Below are 21,125 nucleotides of genomic sequence, written 5' to 3'. Positions count from 1 at the left end.
TGCCAGGGGCGATGCTCTTACGAAATCCCTGCGTTCTGAACACAGTGACGCATCTCAGGCACTAGAAGGACAGCTGAGGATATTTTCAATGGTATCTCCCACCATCTGTGTTCTTCATCAAAGCATTCATTCAGCGGCAGCTTGGTAAAGCACAAGGGTTGTGAGTGTCAGGGCTGTGTTCAGCAAGTGCTTTAGTAAAAGCTATTTTGTGGGATGGGGGTTGGGAGAAGAGATCAGTTTCTTCAAGAGGAGGCACACAACGGAAGTCTAGATCCAAAGATGGCCTGCCTTTTGCATCTTATCTTAGAAAGGCAATACTGCCAGTGGTTTGGGAATCGATTCAGGTAAACATCTGGAACAAGAGCGTGAGCCAGCTGTTGCCTCTAGGTTGGGCCATAGTTATCCCATGACACATACTTATACAGAGAATAGCATTCATGGGAGATTGACAAGTACTGTACCACTGAGATACACTTCCAGCCCCCTTTCTCTGTATTTTGACAGAAGGTCTCACTAAGTTGTCTAGGCAGGTTTCTAACTTGTGATTCTCATGTGTCAGCTTCCAAAGTTGACAAGATTACAAGCATACTTCACCATGTCTGATATACAGAGAATCTTTCTCAGTGTAATAACTATTCTGCCCAATATAGTGTGGTAGGTAGATTGTATTATATGTTTGTCCAAACCGATAGGATGTCCAATGCCCAAAATGAACCCTAGGGTGAACTGGATGCATTTGGTGAATTTTAGGCATATATATTTTTTTGCAACCTACTTTAATGAAGGTACAACCTCCCCTCTAGCCCACCACCCTCCAGAAGGAGTGGAGAAGAAAGGTTATTAGGATATGGGGGAAGTAGAGATGTTTGGAAATAGTTTTTTTGGGGTGATTCCAATCTTCATTTTTCTCACTCCAGTCCACTAGCAAACACCAAACATGAATCAGCAGCTGAAGTCCAGACACCACACACAAATCAGTAAGGGCAGTTCAATCCAGAAGAAACCTCAGGGCTTGCCAATTGGCCCGAGTCCTCCATAGAAGTGCTAAGAAGCTGCAGGGACCTCACAAAATGTTCTCTGGTGAGTTTCTCTCAATGAAGTCAACACGAGCAAAGCCCAGCAATGCAATGTAACATGAATCGATACATGCATGTCATTAGTGAAGACTACTTAGCAGAGCAAGACAAACCAATGGTGGAGTTCCTACTGTCTGCGGGGCTGTATTTATATTCCTCCTAAATACTATGTGTCCTTCTATATGTTTGCCATAACAAAACATCCTTTCGCCTGTGTCTGCTTCAGCCAAACATACTTCACATGTTTGGTTTAGGAAAACATCCTTTTGCCTGTGTGCTCAGCGAAATGGTATTTGGCATAACTGACATTAGACACTGGAAGTTTCCACTTCAATGAGGAAGGTCTCTGTGGGAACAGAGTCAGTGGGAGATCTGTATCTCCCATATCTTTCTCCATGTGCCTGTAATCTAAAAGTTCTCCAAAAATATAGCCCTGAATGCAGCACTCTATTTCTGCAAGGCAGCCCAAAGTTTCTAAGTACTCTATATGTTTATTTGATATGTATTCTTTTGGAATATTTGACTATTGTGCTCTCTCTCTCTCTCTCTCTCTCTCTCTCTTCTTTATTTCTCCTCCTGTCCCTCCCTTCTTCTGTCCTGCCTTCCCTCTGTCCCTTCCCTCCCTCTCTCTCTCTTTCTTTCTTTCTTTCTTTCTTTCTTTCTTTCTTTCTTTCTTTCTTTTGTTCGTTCATTCGTTCATTCATTCTTTCTTTCTCTTTTATTTTGGTCTTTTTCTCTGTGAAGTAAGAACAAAACATTCTGTTGGACTTTTCCAACTTTGCAAGGAAGGGGATGAAGTATGGCAGCCTGGCAGCCATTTTTGACAAACTTTAACAAAGCGCAACACTCTTGTCCCTGTTCTCTAGATGCAACAACACACAGCCCTAGAACATGTGTGCTGAATGAATGTCAAACTCTAGAACTTTCTGTGATCCATTAGCAAAAAAGTGGGTTCAAGCACCAGTAATCTAGCCTGTGCTGGTTAGCTTTATGTCAACCTGACACAAGTTATAGTCATCTTAGTGGAGGAAACTTTAATTAAGAAAATGTCTCCATAAGATCAGGCTATAGACAGATCTATAAGGCATTTTCTTAATTAATGATCAATGTGGGAGGGCCTAGCTCACTGTGGGTGGTGCCATCCCTAGACTGGTGATCCTGGGATCTATAAGAAAGCAGGCTGAGAAAGCCAGTCAGCAGCACCTCCATGGCCTCTACATCAACTCCTGCCTCCAGGATCCTGCCCTGTTTGAGTTCCCATCCTGACTTCCTTTGATGATAAACTGTGATGTTGAAGTATAACCAGAATAAACCCTTTCTCTCCTAACTTTGATTTAGGTCGTGGTGTTTCATCACAGCAATAGAAACCCTAATAAGATAAGGCTGTGTTAACATAAGTACATTGATCTATCAGGGATAATAAATAGTAATGCTCTAGGTGGACTCTCAGTAGAATACATGGACTGTTGCTCCCATTATCTTTTCTTCTAGCCCTTGGTGTTTTCGTGTGCATGCCAGATGCCTCTGGACAGGGGTGGGTCTCATATTGTTTTGTATATTATTCCTGTATTTTATAGCATTGCCCATTGTGCTGACTTTGGTCACTTGCTGAGGTCTCCCCCCACCATCTCCCTTTCCTAATGCTAATGTGTCACCCTAGATCCACTGTTCTTACTAAGTGGGTCTCCCCTCCCCTCAACTGATTATTACAGTAACCCCAACCAAACTAGTTTAAAAGCAAGACCAGGAATGTACCTGGGGCATCTGTGGTTATAACTGCAAATGGAGCCAGTGCTCATAAATGTCATCAGGATGCTGTCTGTCTCCACTCAGAAGCACTTTCTCTCATGAAGCAATGGCTGTCATAGATGACAGCTGGCAACTTCCGTCTTTTTAACGTTAGCCTTCTCAGAGATAAAAAACTGTCCCTTGAAAGCTAATCACTTCAGAAACATTCTCCCATGGATTCTCACTAGTAGGGTGTGTGTCAAGCACCCCACCCTCAGTGATATTTTTTCATTTTAAAGTATATTTTGACTGGGCCAAAAAAAAAAGTTGTCGCTGTCACAGTGAGTGAGTTTAGATCTACTGGCTTACAGTGAGTAAATTCTTCTCAGGAAAGTGGATATGAGAGAACACAAACTTGTGTCCACTGCCATGCACCCCTCTCATGGTCTTCTCTGAGGCGGTGAAGTGTTGAGAGAGGTACTCTGCCACCAACATAAAATGGAGACTTTCTCCCACACAACTATCACTTTATACTAGTAGTCATGAATGTGGAAAAAAAAATCCTAGTGCTGTGGATGTTACAACTCTCTTTTCCTAGTTTATCTCTAAAGCCCTCTGACATGTAGAGTTCAAAGCCACTGGAGAATCTGGGGACTGTACATACCCTTGGCTAATGCTCAAGAGTGTCATCTTGTGTGATGCTTGGATTCTGAGTTTCTGAACATGGAGGTTGTTTCTCTCATCCTGAATTCCTTCTCCCAGGTTAAATATCTGGGGATGTCCCAGTGACTGAGAAACTCAGCTGGGAGTCAGTATCAGTGTATGGAGTCCATTCATTGATGATGTGTGCAGCTCCGTAGAGTTCTCTCTAGTTACCAGCTAGACCAATCTCTGCCTTCTCTTCATATGCTGCCTGCTCAGCTGGTCTTTCCAAGCTAGACCCAAAAATTATGCCAAGTCGAACTCACCTTCTAGACTCATATAAGTCCTGTGCTGATTTATACCTGAAATTACCCTATGTACTTGTTAATATTTCCCACTACAGAATAAGTAGGAGGTTTGCAGGCAACTTATCCCCCATTCTCTGTTTTACCCTAGAATGTTGCTTGGATTATGCTAGGTATGCAGTAACTATTTGGCATGCCAAGAAACAGATGAACAGACAAGGAACAGACAAACAAAATTATAGTAGGTGTAGATCTTAAGCTGTAAATCTGGGACCTTTGTTACAAACTTAAACACATGTTCTGTTAAAAAAAAATTGTGAGTGGCAACAAACTTGGTGCATGAATAAACATGCTTTCCAAAGGCCTCAGACCACAGCCTGAATTCTTTTCACGTTATGAGCCTTGCGTCTCTTCATCTCCTTCTGCTTCACATATTGGTTCAAAGTTTCTCTCCCTGGCATGGGAGCTAGGCCGATAAGATTATCGGTAATGTTGTTTCACCAAGCAAAAGCCAAATGAAATGCATAAATTGAGTTGTTTAGAATATTGACATTAGCTCAAAATAAGTTCATCGACCAGTCTTGGACCAAGCCAGAGTTGAGACACTCCGTCTTCTGCTTTGTACCTGGGAGGATGCTCTTCCAGTCTTCTAGTCTTTGTGTTTTGTTTTGTTTTGTTTTGTTTTGTTTTGTTTTGTTTTGTATCAAAAACAAAACCAAAAACAAAAAAAAAAATCAAATCACCAGGAATCGAGTTTGCTGTCTTTAAGAAGACTTATTTTTAGATTTGAACCTTTTCCTGAAGCCTAGCTCAAGGTCATGACATCCACAAACAAGAGCAAATAAAATCAAAGAGGCTGGTTTCATCATTTCATCCCTCGCCAGCTGTATCTGGTTCCTCTGGTTTTTTTTTTTTTCTCGGTGTCTGGAGGCTGCGGGCAGGACAGAGCCACGCAGAACCAGTAGCCCTGCCTGCTCATGAGGTTCTGCTACCCGTCAAGTGCACTGGGAATTCCTTTCTGCCTGACTGAAATGTCTAGTCTATAAAACTGGTTAGTAAAACATACTGTAATTTGGGATTTGGTAAAACAGGCTTCATTTTGACAGAACCCAGGCTGACCTACAGCATTATGTCATGAACAGATGTGAATTTTAGAGGGGTGAAATGATTAAAAACTTGTTCAGAGAGAAGGCAACGTAGTCGTAAGACGTCTTCATGCTTCCACAGTCTAGGCATGTAAGCTGGTTTGGCTCTGTTCAGTCCAAGCATCAAGTACACCCCAAAAGCCAGGCAAAGAGCCTCATCTCTCCTGATGTGTGAGGGGGTCTAGTAACTGCGCAGACTGAAAGCATTTAAAGAGCTTTACATGTAATTAAGACACCCAGGAATGCATGGCACTTAAATAAATGAGAATTCCAATAGGTTAAAAAAATACCGCAAGTCAATCGAGGTACTCAATCCTCAACTTTTACACAAAGGACAGGAAAAATAGCATCATAGCTATGGTTTGATTGGGACAGAATCAATACATCAGCTGTAGAGTTATGATGAATGCTGTCAAGGAAATGACTGCGTGAAAGTACTTTCCCAGCTCTAAAGAACTAGAAAAATAATGCCTGTAGTTTGCATTAGTAGGTATGAGCAGGGCAAAATAATGCCAAGTGACTATGTTTATTGGCAGAGTGTTTTGCAAAGGCCATGTAATGCTTGGTATTTTTGATAATTCTTCAATTGACAATCACAACTGAGTCTCACTTTAGACTTACATTGATCAGTCACTTAAAAAGCCAATTAATATTTTATATAAGAATATAGGATGAATAGACAGGTTAAAATATATACACACATACATGTATAAACACATATATTTGTATAGAAAGATAAATGTAAATATATAGTCTATGGTATAATTTTGGGTAGCAAAACTAAAGATATATACATAAGCATAAAGATATACTATGTATACTTGCACATATAAATGTAAAATAGATTTTTATGATTTGCTTTTAGGTGTATGCTACATATTATTGGGTAACTTTAGTAAACTCAAAGCTAAAATGTATTTAGGTAGAGTTCTTTCAAAATAGATTTTACTTTCTTACTGGATAAGTAAAACCCATGCCGGATAGACAAGGAACCAAAGCGATGCCATCAGTTTATTTATTTGTTTATTTGAAGCACTTGTAAACAGATGTTTACAATAGTCCCTATTAAAGCAATGTCACTAAGGTGATATCTACCTTCAACCTTGAAAATCATCCTAGAGAGCAAATAAAAGTTAATGTATCCTATTTTGAAAAATTATAGCTTCATTAATTACAGAAATTCTTTGAACTAATGCATAGGTAAATGATGTTTTTCAGCCTATAGTCAATTATTGGGGTACTGAGAATGAGACAGATGTTAGCTGTGCCCTGGTGGAACTTGTATGCCAATTAATGAAAAAAAAAAATTAAATGGCCCCTTTCCAGGGTCCAGTTGCTGTCAACTCATCAACTCAGGTGAGACAGTCAGAAAAGGAGGATTTCCAAGGAGAATGGGGGCTTCATAACATAACAAGCAGCTTAAAGATATGGTGTTTGAAAGGCCACCCAGACCCTGCCCCACCTGCGCCGGATCCAGCCTGATAAAGCTGTCTCCTGAGAGGCTCTGCCAGAGCATGACAAATACAGAGGTAAATGCTCGCAGCCAACCATTGAACTGAGAATGGGGTCCCCAATGGAGGAGTTAGAGAAAGGTTTGAAGGAGCTGAAGGTATTTGCAATCTTATAAGAACAACAATAGGAACCAACCAGAGCTCCCAGGAATTAAACTACTACCCAAAGAGTATACATGGACAGACCCATGGCTCTAGCTGCATATGTAGCAGAGGATGGCCTTGCTGGGCACTAATGGGAGGAGAAGCCCTTGGTCCTGCCAAGGTTTAACCCTCCAGTGTAGGGGAATGTCAGGGCAGGGAGGCAGGAAGGGGTAGGTAGATGGGTGAGGGAACACCCTCATAGAAGAAGTGGGAAGGGGATGAGATGGGGGGATAATGGATGGGAAACAGGGAAAGGGGATAACATTTGAAATGTAAATCAATTTTTAAAAATTTTAAAAAAGATACTGGTATTTGCAGACACAGGACAATGGCTTTCAGCACACTTGTGATTATTTCTAGTCAATTTATCCGTTGCCTTTGTAAGATTTAGGAACTCAGTATAGTCCAACTGGCTAGTAGACTTCAAGTCAGTCTGAAATCACCTACTAAGACTTTATCCCTGAGATGCGGACATTTATGTCCCTGCTTTTGTCAATGACTTGTTCTCTGCCCTCTGTGGTTCTACAACCATACCCCCGGAGTAAAGTCACACTGCTCAGTGCTGGCCCGGTCACTTCTTGATGCTGCTGCCCACCATGCATTGGTAGAAAGTGCCTTTGTGTTTCTTACGTGGCCCAGGTATTCTGAGCTTATGTTTCAGATAGCACATTATCAGATCTTGATATAATAAAGAAGATTCTAAATCTGTCTGGATACACTGTGGCTCTAACTCAGAGTGTGTGAGGAAGTCTTCACCGGGTTCTCTTCTGTTGTGCAGGTTTAGAGGTATAGTAATTATACAGTTCTGCCTCCTAAGGTTTAGGCCATTAAATATTTTAGGAACAATGTTCATTTCCTGTATTCTATATTATGCTACCAGGTAAATCCACACATTTAATTGGACTCCCCGCGACTACACTGTATGAATTTCAGAACTTTGAAAAGTTTTTTAAAGGAAGTTATAAAGCAGCCAAGGGCATTGCTCTCAGCTGGACGCAGCCTCAAGGTTATTGATTAAGACTACATCCCAATTGCTTATATGCAGTCCATTCTTACCTTTGACAATGGGAAATCTGTAACAAGTACAAAGATAGATAATCTGGTGTAGCCGCAGCAGCTATCAAGGTTATGTACATTGGTGTTTGCTTGTTTAACCCCTACACTGTGAAAATCTGATGATGTTTCCAGATGCCACAAAGACATGAGAAGAGACAGGGTGCCTTTGCCTCTGCAACAGACATAAAGCTAAGAGGAAGGAGAGGACAGGGGCTCTCTAAACTAGATGAAACTCCCAAGGAAGACACTATTCCAAGACAAGGAGGGTATTGAGGAATGCACACTCTCCACAGCAAAAGGATCATTTCATTCATTTCTTTTGGAATGTCACTCACCAAAGCTCTAACCCATGAAACCCAGCAAAGGCTGATGGATCAGGTCTGGTTCTTGCCCAGGAGTATCTGCATCTTCCAGTTTTTCCTTGTTAATGCTCACTCTTGAGACAGGTCCCCTGAGAACATTTCTGCTCTAAGATTGACATGCTACAAGGAGAGGTCATAAGAAGACAGCCCAGGACACAGACCAGGCTGACCTAACAATCCCCTTCAAGCTAAAAAAACAGGCTACTGTGGAGTTTTTTAGCCCAGAAAGCTGGATCAGAGGTTACCCAGAGCCACAGAACATCTCAACTGAAGCTGCCCACAGACTTGACAGATAACCAAATTGTTGCTGTTTTGAAACCACTGAGTGGATTTCCTGGGAACACATGGGTCACCCAGGCCAGAGAAACAGATAGCCTATCCTTGTGGGTCTTCACCCCTCTCTCCTCTCCTCTAAATCCAATCCCCCTGTTTTGCCCCCAACTTTGTAGCAGACCACCTGTCATGGCCTCCCCCTCCTCTCTGCCTCTACCTCCCTTTGAAAGCAAGCAGATGGTCTCCTTCAACATTCTCATTTATTCTGTTATCCCAGGCCCCAAATCCAGCAGGCATTCTCTGGGCACCCACCAGCCAAGCCTCACCAAGAAACAAATAGCCAGCCTAGCAGGTTGGTGAACTTCAGTTCTCCACTCTCCCTCTTCTCCTTCCAATTCAAGCCCCCAAGTTTCATCTCCAGCTCTGTAGCAGACTACAAGTTGTGATGTTTTTCACTCTCCTGCCGCCATTCCCATGGAACTAAGCAGATCCCAGTAGAATGCCCTACTTTTGTCTGTCCTGTGGATCTATTCAGTGACCTTCTCTGAGTCTATCCCCATTATCTGAATGTCAGCTGCCAACATTAAGTACAAATCCAGCCCCACAGAAGGCACTACAAGAAAGCTGAAACCTAAAGAGGTTAAGCACATCCAAAATTTACAAGGAATGAATAATCCCAGATAAGCAAATAGGGGAACACACACACACACACACACACACACACACACACTAACAAAAGGAATGAAAAACAGGATCTATTCTTCTGCTGCATCCAATAGGCACTCATTAACATCAAGGATAGACATCGGTTCAGGGAACAAGATGGAAAAAATAATATCCCAAGCAAACGTGTCTAAGAAGCAGGCTGCTATAGCCATCCTACCTAGTACCTGAGGAAATAGACTTCAGACCACAACTAGTCAGAAGAGACAGGGAAGGACACTATAGAATCATTGAAGGAAAAATCCACAAAAAGGACATTACAATTCTTAATATCTTTGCACCAAAAACAAAGACACCCAAGTTCATAAAAGAAACAACTATTGCAGTTTAAACCACATATTGACCCTCACACACTGATAGTGGCAGACTTCATTACTCTCAGCAGTAGACAAGATATCCAGGCAAAACTAGACAGAGAAATGCTGGAGTTAGTTGACATCATAAACCAAAGAGACACAACACATATTAATTAGCAGAATTTTTCACATAAATACAGAAAAATATTCCTTTTTCTCTGTATGTCATGGAACTTTCTCCAAAATTGACCACATACTTGGATACAAGGCAAGTCTCAACAGGTACAAGAAAACTGAAAGAATATTCTGTATTCTGTCTGACCCTCAAGAGTTAAAGCTTGATACCATGACAAGAGAAGGCTTACAGAGTTGGAAATTGAACACCTCACTATTGAATTAAAAAATGGGTCAAGACAGAAATGAAAAGCCTTCCAGAATTGAATGAAAATGAAAATACAACCTACCCCTACTTATGGGGTACAAGGAAGGCAGTTCTAAGAGGCAAGTTCATAGCACTAAGTGCCTAAATTGAGAAAAATGAAAAGAACTCACACTAGCAACTTAACAATACAACTGAAAGCTCTAGAACAAAAGGAAGAAATCACAACATAAGGAGTCAGTGGCAAGAAATAATAACACAATCAAACTCAGGGCTGAAATCAACAAATAAATAAAGAACCAATACAGCACAATGGAACAAAGGATTGCTTCCCTGAGGAAGTTAGTACCATGGACATATCCTTATCTAAATTAACTAAAAGGTGAGGACAGAATATCCAAACTAACAAAATTAGAGATAAAAACGGGGACATAACAAAAGACATTGAGGTAGTCCAAAGAATCATAAAGACATACTCTATAAACATGTACTCCAACAACTAGGAAAAGAAAAGAAATGGATATTTTTCTTAATGTTAAATCAAGGTCTGAGGAGCAATTTAAACATATTTTTAACCCCTACTGAAATAGAGGTGGCCATTAAAATGGGGTGGGGGTGGGCAACCCAGTATTAGATCATTTTAGTGCAGAATTCTACCAGACTTCCAAAAAGGAGTTAATGCCAATATTCCTCTAATTATTCCAGAAGCAAAAACCAGAAGGGACATTATCCAATTTATTTTTTGAGGCCATAGTTACCCTGACACCCAAACCATATAAACACTCAACAAAGAAAGAGAATTACAGACCAATTTTGCTTAGGAACAGGAACACAGTTCTGAGTAAAATATTTGCCAACTGAATCCAAGAGCGTATCAAAAAGTTCATCTCCCATGATCAAGTAGACTTCATTCAGAGATGCAGGGATGGTTCAACATACAAAAGTCATATAAACCATATAAACAAACTCAAAGAAAAATAATACACAGTCATCTCATTAGGTGCAGAAAAGGTCTTTGAAAAAAATCCAACACCCTTTCATGGTAAAAGTTTTCTGGAGAGATTAAATATACAAAGAAGATATCTCAACAAAATAAAGGTAGTCTATACAAACCTATAACCAAGATCAACTTAAATGATCAAAGTGATTCCACTGAAATCAAGAACAATAAAAGGCCATGCAATCTCTCCATAACTATTTAATATGACTTTAAGCATTAGCTACAGTAGTAAGACAACTGAAAGAGACCAATGAGACACAAATTGGAAAGGTAGAAGTTCAAGTATCTTTATTTGCAGATGACATTACAATATACATAAATGACCTTAGAAATTTCATTGAAAAACTCCTACAGCTGATAAACCCTTTCTACAAAGTAGCGGTACACAAAATTAATTCACAGAAATCAGTAGCCTTCTGATATACAAATGGCAAATAGACTAAAAAACAAATCAGAAAAACAACACCTTTCACAGTACATTCAAATAATATAAAATACCTTGATGTAATTCTTAAAAGTCAAGTGAAAAAATTGTATGATAAATAATGTATAAGACATTAAAAAAATTAAAGAAGCTATCAGAAGATAGAAAGATCACTCATGTTTGTGGATCGGTAGGATCAATATAGTAAAAATGTCCATGCAACCAAAAGCAACTTACAGATTCAATGCAAGGCCTGTGGGGCAGTGAGACACCCTGGTTCCCAGTTAAGGAGTTTTTAGTCCCAGAGACCTGAAAGGGATGGTAGGAGCTTCATCTGACTCCCAGAAAGCCAGTCCAGTCACTAGCCCACAGCCCTCCATAGATTTGTGACCATCAGTCACTTAAGGGCAACGTCCCAAGCTCCTTTGCAGGTAGAGGACATGACCATACGGTCACTAGGTTCAAGACAGATCTCATTATAATGAGGTACCTAAAGGCCTGGAGGCTTAGCCAATGAAACATTTCTTCCAGACATGCCTCTCTGCGAAAGGTATTTAATCTCAGGCCCACTCTTACCCATTTTCCACCAAGAAAATGCCTTGAAACCATGGATAGCCTCTTTTTACGGGATCCGCCACTGGGAGCTGTAGAGAAGCCTTTCACCTACATAGCCACCCCTAATCTCCCACGGAAGGCCTACCTGCGCTTCTAGTGGTGGCTGCCACCAAGCCTGCAGCCCACCACCAAACTGACAGCCCTGGCCTCCTTGCAGGCGGGGGATTTCCTTCACCCAAGCTAACTCCAGCTGTGTTCCTCACTCAGACCGTGCTTCCCTATCCCTGAGCAGTGTCCAGAGGCTTCAGCCCGACACCCACCCAGCAGTGGGCATGGGGTAACCTCGGTCAAACTTACCTCATCCTGCCTCCCCAGCGGCCTGAGCCCTGTGGTGGAGCCGATGCAAAACCCCACAACTTATCCTTCAAGGCCTATCAGAATTACAACACAATTCTCCATATATTTTGAATGGACAATTTTCAGTTTACATGGAAACACACAGAAAAAAAGCCCCAGGATAGCTAAAATAATAAAGAACTGAGGGAGGCATCATTGTTCCTAAACTTAAACAAACACAGCATGGTACTGGCATAAAGACAGACACACTGATCAATGGAACTGAATGGAAGACCTAGAGATAATTCCACACAGCTACAGACACGTGACCTTTGATGAAGAAGCCAGAAATACATACTAGAAAAATAAAAGACAACATCTCCAACAAATAGTGCTGGATGGCTACATGTAGAAAAATGCAAATAGATCAACACTTATGACTCTGCACAAAACTTACCTCTTAAAAAATCCAATAGTTCTATATAAATCCAGATGCATTGAACATGATAGAAAAGAAAGCAGGAAATAGCCTTGGATTTCTTGACACAGGAAAAGATTTTCTGAACACAACACCATTAATGTAGGCACCGAGCCCAACAATTAATGAATGGGACACATGTAGCTGAAAAGCTTCTGCACTGCAAAGGACATCATTCCGACAAAGCAGGAACCTACAGAATGGGCAGAGATTTTTCTTTACCAACTACACAGCCAATAAAATACCAATACCTAAAATATATAAACAACTCAAAAACTACCTATCAAGAAAACAAATAACAATTAAAAAATGGGGAACAGATCTAAATAGAGAATTAAATGAGTGAGATACACTTAAGGAAATGTTCAATATCCTTCTCCATCAGGGAAATGTAAGTCAAAGCTACTTTGAGATTTTTATCTTATACAGTGGCTAAGATCAATGAAACAAGTGACAGTCCATGCTGTAGAGGATGTGGAATAAGGGGAACGCTCTTCCTTTGCTGACGGCAGTGCAACCTTTTACAGCCACTGTGGAAATCAGTATGGCGGTTCCTCAGGAGGCTGAGAGTAGAAATACCTTAAGGTCCAGTTTATCACTCTTTGGCGTATATGCAAATGATGCTTCGAGCTACCACACAAACACTTGCTCAATTCTGTCCGTCGCTGATATACACACAGTAGCCAGGAACTGGAAACCGCTTAGATCTCCCATAACAGAGGAATGTGCATATGCACAATAAAGTTACTCAATTACTAAAAGATCAAGACTCTTGCTGTGGAGAGGTGGTCCGTGCCTTTAACTCCAGCACTCAGGAAGCAGAGGCAAGTGGAGCTCTGTGATCTCAAAGCCAGCCTCGTATACAGAGTGAGTTCAGGACAGTCAGGGCTATATAGAGAAACCTTGTCTTGAAAAGCAAAACGAACCTGAGATCCTGACATTTGCATTTTGGTGGGTGGGACTAGAATAAGTCATCCTTTATGAGATAACCCAGACACAGGAAGACAAGTATAGTACGTATTTATTTACATGTGGACATTAGCTGTCAAGTCAATGATAACCAAGCCACAGTCCATAGAACCCTAGTGCTAAAGACTACTTTACACCACTCATGGAACCTTGAGAAGTAAAGCTGGTGCCCAAATAGAGCCTCTACCATCCATCTTTGGTATAGGAAGGTATTCTGCATGATGTCAAAGGAGAAATGAAACACCAACCCAGCTATTAAACCCTTGGATCTACAATAGTGTTCTGTGGTCACACAATGCTTGGAGAATCAAACAAGCAATACCTGATGTGACTTAAGGGCCATTCCATGAGATGGAAGCCATATTTGATATGCCTTCGGTGACCAAGAAAAATGAAATACTACTGTTCTACTAAAGAAATGTAGCAATAATGACTCCTAATAATATCTACTCTACTAATAGATCAGTGTTCTGATCAGTCATCATCAGAGAAGCTTCCTCCGGCTGCAGGTGGAAACAAATACAAAGACCCACAGCCAGACATGGAGAGAGAAAGAGAGAGAGAGAGAGAGAGAGAGAGAGAGAGAGAGAGAGAGAGAGAGAGAACATCCTCAGGATAAATTGTATGAAAAAATCCATTTGCAATAAAATGGGAAAAAAAACCCCACTGAGTGGAGATAGTGAGTTTCATAGCAATATATAATTAGTGAGGACTTGGAAGCAGAAATATAGTGCTACCATAGAAGGAGAGCACTGACTCAGAGGACCCTCAAGGTCTGTGGGTGAATGTAAATACTGTGAGAAATCATGTTTTGCTGTGTTTGGTTTGGTTATATATAGTATCTGGTAGAATAATTAGTCAAACAGTTGCCCATGGTAATATGGAAGAAATGGGTAGTTCACACACTTGTGAACCTGACTGAAATTATTTCTAGGAAAGAAATGTTGAAAGGCCTCATTCAGCTGGTTGAACCAGTTTATAACTGGCTTTATAAGCCAGGTCAGGCTCAAGGCAGAAGGATGAACTTTGTTGTCTGTGGGGGAAAAGGTAGAGTGTGTGGCCAGCAGGGAGGGCTGATGTTGGAAGGGTTATCTTTGACTCCTGTTTTATGTAAAAACACAGACATAACCCTAAATTCCAAGTTGAGTGACACCAGGACAGAAGGGGGAAGTCGAGAAAATTCCTGACGCTCTGGACGAAGTAACGTGGCTGGTTTAATCTTTAAGGAAGACAGCTCACCCACTCTGCCTCTCCCTCCCTTCTGAGAGTAATGAAGTAGCCTGGCTAGAATGCTCTCAGGTAGAAGTTGGAATGTTGCACTTACTGAGAACGAATAAAGCAGCATCCTCTTCACCACAGCCTGTGGTGAGTTAGGCAGTCAGTCTTTTCATCATTAGAACCAAAACCTGCATCCATCCAAGAGAACCACTTGGCTGTGACTTAGAACAAAAGATTATCATTGTCAGGGGACAGGCTGTTTCGTTTTTTACCACAGCAGGAAATTCGAAGGTAGGTCAATGCCTTTCAGAAATTATTTATCCCTGAAAATCTCCAGTGCATTTACCCTGAAGGAAACTGGGAATTAGGAGACATTAATCTGAAAGAAAGAGCAGCTGCTGTCTTCCTTGATTCCAGTGTCTTGTGCCGCCATGTTTATAGCCAAATTCACAAAAGCCTAAAGAGTCAGGTCTTTTTGAATGTAATGGATGTTGATGGCTAACAGCTGTGTTCTATTACATCTTGCTTGTGTCCCGAAGAAGGCCAGCAATACCTGTCCATCCAGCTTTTATTTGCTCATGGTCATTTGAAGGTTAGGAAGGAGAGTCCGTGAACCATCCAGACGAGGTTGATGCTTGCATTTAGATATCTTGGACTCCTTTTCCCCAACCTTTTCTTGCTTTCACAAGAGTCTGCTTTGTAAAAGTGAAGCGCTATCATCTATGACTTCAGGTCAGATTCAACCGTGTCAGTAAAAAGGGAAGAGAAGGGGCCAGTGAGCTGAGAGGAGGAGAATAAGGGTGCACTGGTTGAAAAGATGTGTGCTCCTGCATTCATTTCCTGAAGAGAAGGACAGACAGAGCTGACCTGATTGCTCTCGGATCCATTTAACCTGTGGGTGGGGAAGATCCTTAACACATACTCCAAGAGTTTCCAATTTGCTACTTCGATTTTTACGAAACAGTGGCACTGCAGAGTGGATGGGCACTTTTTGCAGTCAGCACGTTCAGGACAGCAAGCTTTAGGAAGAACTCAGAACCCTGCAAATGTTTGGAGGGAAACCACACTATTATTCCTCCAGATTTTCTAGTCTGAATGCCCTGCTTTATGTGAAAAGAACCATTTGCCAATCCGAAGGTTCTGGCAAGGCTCTCTTGTCCCAGCACGTACTGATGGTGTAATTTTCTTGTGTCCATTTTACCCAGGCTCAGGACTGAGAGGAATAGCCACAGTCAGGTGTATCTACCTGCCTACTGCCTCTTTTCAGCATGTTTCTTTTCTTTCTGTACTAAGGTTTTGAGAAGTCACAAAACCTAGATTCCAGCCTTGGCTCTCCATTTATGTCCTGGACTAGTCATGCTACTTGATTTGTCTCTATTTCTCATTTTCTGTAAGTAAATAGTAGCTATAAAGCCTAATCTCTGGTGCTAGCATCTTTTGGTGTTTGAACACAGGGTCTGGGTTCTGTGAGAGCCCTGAATTCTTCTCAACCAAGGCCACCAATGCTTGTGCAGAAAACGATAGTGACTTCTCTTTTCTGCAGTATGCCCTTCTGTTTGGATAAACACAAAAATAATTAGTCCAGATGAACACAGGAACAGAGTCTTTGGAGAAAAATTAACTTGAGTGTCTTATGCAGGAGCCAGCTGGTATTTCTACAATATGTGTTCTATTCTGAGCCAAAATACTAACAATAGCACACAGCACAGTTGGGAGTAAAAGGACAAGGGCCACTGAGTGTGAATTTTCTGCCAATATGTCGCCACCACACAAGCATCTGTTAGGAGGGAGCAGGTGTGATGTATATCCCCACATTATTTGGCTTCAAAAAGTCTCACTTGTTTCTTTGGATTTGATGCAGTTATCGGTCGCTTTGGGCTGGTGCAGGGAGATGTATGAGAGGATTTGCCATTTTATTTATATACCTACATCCTCTCCCAACAGTGAGGACATGTACTCATTGATGACCATTCCAATGGGCAATATGATCAGAATAGGAGACCCAACAACGCCTTGGATGAGCAAATATCACTTTTCTTCCCTCATTATTGCCACTGTTATCTGCCTGTCATCTTCCTGGGCTTAGAAAAGCTCTGAACACAATAGCTTTTGTATCATGCAACATATTGGGTCTGCATTCATGAAATGTCATTTATTCATTTATCTATTTATTATTCCTGTGTGTAGGAGAATAAATATGTTCAAGTGTGCATGTGCGTGTGGAGGTAAGAAGACAGCCTCTGCTATTATTACTCAAGGGCCTTATACTTTTGTTCCAGACATAGTCTCTTACTGGCCTGGGACACTGTCAGCTTGGCTAGGCTACCAGGGATCCAACTGCCTCGGCCTCCCATCTCACCCTTGATGGAATTATACATGCTCGCCTCCATTCCCTGTCTTTTTTTTTTTTTTTTTTTTTTTTTTTTTGAGTTCTGAGGCAATGAGCTCAGATCCTTTTGCTTGCAAGACAAACCTTTTGATAATTGAGCCATCTCTCCAACCCCCTGACCTGGTTTTCCCCATTCATCCTGTGACTCCCGGCGATCCCCTCCAGCTACCCATATTTGGATCAGCGTGAATAAGTGAAGCAGCAGCTGGAAGTGTTTTGTCTTCTACAGTTCCCGTAGCCTTTTGTTTATCTCTCTTTTATGATATTTATCAAGTAGTGCCTTTCCTTGATGTGCTTTGTAATTTTGTGTGGCTTCCATACCCTACTGGATTGTAAATAGATGTCAGGCAGTGTTTTCTTGATGATCAATATTTTCCCACAGCATTTTATCCTGTACCTCGTGTAACAGAGCCTCAATCCAGTTCATAAATTGAATACCTGGGACGCTGTTTGTCCAGGGCCAACCAGCCTGTGGGATATGGTGAGAACGGCAAGAAGATTAAGAGGACAAATCCAAGCACTGGCAATAAAAAATAATAGGGGCGACGATAACAAAGTTTACTGAATGCTACAGGTTCCAAACCATGTAGGAATTGTTTTATACATTTCTATTCATCTACGAACAAACAAAAGCATTTTTTTTGTTATTTCATGAGCTTTAATGTCACTTTCCATGTTGGAAACTTGAAGAACAAAGAGCTGAGAGCCCTGTGCAATGTCATTACAGTATGAGGCATCGTATTAGGTTCCAGGGAGCCTGACTCAGAGCCCGTCACAAAGCAGATCATTCTACCCCTTGGTTTCTCTGACTTTATCATTTGAATCACAGAGGACAAGTAGTTTCTAGGTCATCCTTGTGCTGTCTCTTTCTCTTGTTCCCAAAGCCTCCCAGACTTCCCAAACCTTGGGCTAAGTGCTCTGGGAGCTCTCCTGAAAGTCTAGGGTAAAGGCTCCGTGCACAGATAAGCCCACCACCCTCTCAAGCTATGTCTGTTATTCTGCTGTTCTCTGCCTTTGTAGCCCTGGTGCTGATCAAGAAACTAGGGATAGCAGTGAGGCCTCAGAAGTGCTAACTGGGCTTCTCCTGGCACTATTGCTGCTGCAGGGAGAGCACATGCTACTGGCAACAGACTCCCAATAGACAAAGAACAAAGAATAACTTCTGAACATTACAAATGAGAAAATGACCAGGGTGGGAGAAAGGAAGGAGGGCTGTTTGAGGCCTTTCATAAACACACATACACACATACACACACACATACACACACACACACACACACACACACACACACACACACACACCAAAACACATAAACACACACTTTGCAAAATGCCAGTAAGCAACTAAACAATTCCATGGAAACTTCCTGGGTTTGTCTAGTTGTTGACTAGAACATTTATGTTCTTTTGTGTTTCCTATCTTAAAAAGAAGAGTCAAACCATGACTAACTTGGGAAGGGGGAAAAATCTCCACCAGGGCTGATATGAGAAAGTCCATACAGTGAAATGGGGTGTTGAAAACATGGCCCTCTCCCTCCTGCTGAAGTTTAGACTTCTGAAAACCCTTCTCTATCCACAGTTCTCTATTTGCTTATCTCCCTCAGCAGAGTGCCAGGATGTCTGTGTTTCATTTGCTTACTTCAAACCCAAAGCTGCCCTTTGAAAATGTACCAGTACAGCCACATATGGATCTGCACATACACATATGCGTTTTCATACATCTAAGACACACAAAGGCATAGTACTCAGCACCCCTAAATGCCACATACAGAAACACACATGAAGAGACACACAGTCATATGGTAAACTCATGCCAATATACATGCTTATTCATAATCACAGCTTTGCTTACTCCAATCACAGATGTTATGTATATATAAGCAAATACACAAGGACACTAAAATACCACACTCAGACACTTGCTTGTGCATATACACAAACACACAGTCATATATCATGTACACATTCATATACACACAGGCACACACAGAAACTTCATGATCTTCAAAATCCTTTTGGCTTCATAAAATCAAACATGTCTCCTGAATTGTACACATATGTATGCATAAACACACACACACATACACACACACACACACACAGAGAGAGAGAGAGAGAGAGAGGGAGGGAGAGAGAGAGAAAGAGAGAGAATTTATGTATAGACAAACACAAGAAAAAATACTAAGGCAAAGAAAAGTTTTAGTTTTTCAATTTGGAGTTTTATAGAATCAGCTGAGGAAGCAGTTAAAGTCAGGGTGCTGTCTCTGCCTGCCCAAGAACATGTGTCTGGCTATCATCTATTCTACCTGAACCCCAAATCAGATCTCATTTCTCTAGGGTGGGGCTTTTCTGTTTGATATACTTACAGTGTGTGTATTAGCTTTAAACCCTTCCAAAAAGACCTCTCAGAATGTATTAAAGCTAATTTCAGTCTATTATTAAAACACCTGTTTGATTGTTGAAAGTGTTTATGATACATGAGTGAGGAGTTCTACATTACAGAAAGAAATGATAGTGTGATTCGTTGTCATATAATTCTTCTTTGGTGTGGGACATGGTACCTTTGTGTTTTTAAACTATCCTTAATTAAATTACCTCGCCAATTTTCACGTTATAAGACTGCAGCAAATGCCCTTGGTTATTGTCCTGCATCTTGGTATTTTGCGCAAAGCAGGAAACAGAGCTCATGCCACTCATTTGCCGGCCTCCCTTTGCATTTCATCCCCTGGAACAATCGAGTAGCTGACCGCAAATAGCTGTCAGCAAATACAGGACTCTGCTGACAAGATGCAAGGGAATCCAAACGTGCTTTCTTATTTACCTGAATACATCTCCATCCTCCGTATTGATTGTCTACAGGACCCTGTAATGAAACACGGGCATCAGCTACAGTGACCCAGTGTCCTTGCTGTTCACTCCTGTGCACATTAAGTCCATTAACAGACAGAGCTCAACAGAAACAGTCTCAGGTCAATGGCTTTTAAAATATGGTTTCAGTGCTTTGGAAGGATTTTAAACAGGGCTTGTATTTGTGGAGGGGTGGGACTGGGATCACAAAGTTGAAAATGGGAGGTATGTCCTGGAAAATAAGAGAAGCAATTCTTGTTTAAAAATAGTACCCGCTCTCCCTCCTTGAAAGAGCGAGCATCAGAGGGTATCGTCTGCCTCGTCCCTCCCTGTTTGTCTCTGTAACTATACAGGTCCTTTTGTTTGCTTTCATGATACATGATTTTATGAGTTGGACTTAGATGTAGGTTGGAGAAATCTTACTATAAAGGACTATGACTACATGGAACTCTGGTACTTGAGGGACAGGTCAGCAAGGGCCCTGATGGCACTAGAGACTGTACAACTCAAAGGCTTTTAATTAGACAGTCAAGGAGTCTGAGTTTGAGGATCAAAGTAAGATAGCTAGCACATTAGGAAGAGAAGATGAGGGCCATACAGGCAGAGTAGGAACTGAGGAAGTAGTGAAGTCATATGGAGTAGGGTGGGAGGAACAAACAGAAAGGACAGCTAATGGACCACTTGACTAATTTAGACTTTTCAAGTGTGCCGTCCATGCCTTTGTCCAGTTGGCTAAAAGTTAGAACATTGATTGGCTCTGCGCTGTTCTAGGCATTGGAAACTGGAACTAAAATGGTTGACAACATAGATCAAAAACCTCTGCCTTCACTCCATTTACATGCCAACAGGGACAATGAAAAGTCAATGATTCTATGTATTTTAATGAAGTGTGAGACAGCTCTGTGACTTAAATGAAAAATGTTTACCACGAGCTCATGTATTTCAGCACTTGATTCCCCCTGTCTGGGAAGGTCACAGATCCATGTGGAAGTGGAGCCTTGTTGGAGGAAGTAGGCCACTGAGGGATGGGCCTCAAGTATTAATAGCCTGATTCTACTTCTTACTCACTCTTTGCTCTTGACTGTGGATACAATATGACCAACCTGCCTCTTAGTTTTGTAGTTATGCCTTCCCCACTGAGATAAAATATTTATCCTCAAAAGATAAGCCATAGACAATGCTCCTTTCCCTAAATTTCTTCTTCTTGAATATTTTGTCACAGCAAGGAGAAGTATGTAACACAGGTAGCTCTAAGTGTTACAAAAATAA

The 21,125-nt window shown here is 41.4% G+C and overlaps 1 long non-coding RNA gene across 3 annotated transcripts in view; it reads left to right on the top strand.

Moving 5' to 3' along the window:
* The window catches only part of LOC108351966 (uncharacterized), a 113,477-nt gene that overhangs the window by 41,535 nt on the left and 50,817 nt on the right, over positions 1–21,125 (top strand). The window lies entirely within an intron of this gene.

The sequence above is a fragment of the Rattus norvegicus genome, chromosome 9, assembly GCF_021556685.1.
Source record: "Rattus norvegicus strain SHRSP/BbbUtx chromosome 9, alternate assembly SHRSP_T2T, whole genome shotgun sequence".
NCBI lineage: Eukaryota > Metazoa > Chordata > Mammalia > Rodentia > Muridae > Rattus > Rattus norvegicus.
Note: the sequence above shows the minus strand (reverse complement) of the source record. Positions and strands in the feature narration are given on the sequence as shown.